This window comes from Agelaius tricolor, unplaced genomic scaffold (genome assembly GCF_023055355.1).
Source record: "Agelaius tricolor isolate 1412-34295 unplaced genomic scaffold, bAgeTri1.0.p SCAF_12, whole genome shotgun sequence".
Lineage (NCBI taxonomy): Eukaryota > Metazoa > Chordata > Aves > Passeriformes > Icteridae > Agelaius > Agelaius tricolor.
Genome location: NW_027269272.1, coordinates 25,366,940 through 25,368,601, shown reverse-complemented (window position 1 = coordinate 25,368,601; position 1,662 = coordinate 25,366,940).

Below are 1,662 nucleotides of genomic sequence, written 5' to 3'. Positions count from 1 at the left end.
TGTGCCTGTGGTTGTCATTTCAGTGGCGTTCTGTGCCTGTCACGCCCTGATCTCAGTATTTCAGTGTGGCTGTTTCCAGGGACTCAGAACCACATTTCATCCCAAGCATATTAAATAAGACATTCCCCAACCGCTACTTCTTATTATCATATATCCAAGAGACTGGGGGAGACATCACAAAACTACCCCCTCCTCATGCTTTGCATTATTGAACAGGACAACACAAATAGATCATTTTCTAAATGCAAGGAAAATCAGGAAGAGAATACCATGGTCTGGGAGGAGGGTTTAAAACCTGGGATGGCTTCCCAGCAGGAGCAGGGACACACAGTCTGTCACTTGTTGGTGTCCCTGCCGTGAAGGGGCTGGTGCAGGATGGGCTCCAAGGTCCCTCCCCTCCCAAACCACTCTGTAATTTTCACCTCCAGGCCTGTGGTTTGGATGTACCTGAGGTGCCCTGTCCTCACTGGGACCTTTTCCAGGGATTGTGTGTCCCTGTGCAGCTCCTGCAGCAGCCCAGGTGTGGCTGGGAGCCCTCACTGCCCTTCATGGAGCTCCTGTGGGGCTCAGGGGATGGGGAGGGACCCTCAGGCTCTGTGTCCCGGGGCTCTCCCCAAACTCAGCTGTGCCCTGCTCCTGTCGGCTTCCTGGGGCCTCAGGGAAACCTGTTTTACCGTGGGAGAGAATTCCCTGCTCCCACCAGCACCAAGAGCTGGTTTCTCTCCTGCTTGCCTGGGATCAGCTGCAGGTGAGCAGAAGGGGAGGCACCACCAGCTGGATCCAGTGACCCCAGCGTGGGCAGCGCCCACTGGAGGTGGAGACGCCGGCCCGGAGGGTGGGAGCTGCAGCAGGGATGGGCAGCGTGGAGCTGCTCCTGCCCAGGGCTCAGGCCCCACGGGATGGCTGCAGAGAGGTACCGGGGCCAGGGAGGAGGGCTGGGGGCTGCCCCGGGAGAGTGGAGTCACCAAGGGGCTGGAGGTGCCCAAGCTGTGGCACTGGGGGCTCTCGGCAGCTCCGAGGGGGTCAGCACTGGGCTGAGGTGGCTCCAGAATGGAGATTTTGGGTTGACTTCGGAGCCAAAGCCTTGGAATGAGGGTTGTTGTTCTGTGGGGTTGTGCTGAGTCGTTCCTCGCTCCAGGCTGGGCCTGGCATGAGCAGGATGGGAGTGGGAGGTGGCACAGCTGCTCCCCCCGGGTGGGGACACCCTCTCCTCTCCCGCTTCCCACAGGTAGCAGTGCTTTTCCTTGGATGTTGTCATGGGGTTTTGCGTTTCTGGGTCCTTCTCCTCTGCAGTGCCTGGGGACACTCCCTGGGAGGGCCTGCCCCCACCTTCCCTTCCCTTCCCTTCCCTTCCCTTCCCTTCCCTTCCCTTCCCTTCCCACCTTCCCTGGCGCTGTGGGATGGGGCGGGAGGCGCCGCTGACAATGCACTGAAAATATTTATGGTGTTTCCTTGCCAACGTGCTGAGTGTCTGAGCCACCCTGCAGGGCTGAGCCCACGGCGGCTCCGCCTCGGTGACACGGCCTGGGGTTCCCTTCTGGGCCACCTGAGCCTGGCCCGGGGATGGTCCCGGGACTGGACATGGGGGCCACAGCCGTGTCCCGGTGTCACTGTCCCGGTGTCACTGTCCCGGTGTCACTGTCCCGTGTCACTGTCACCGCA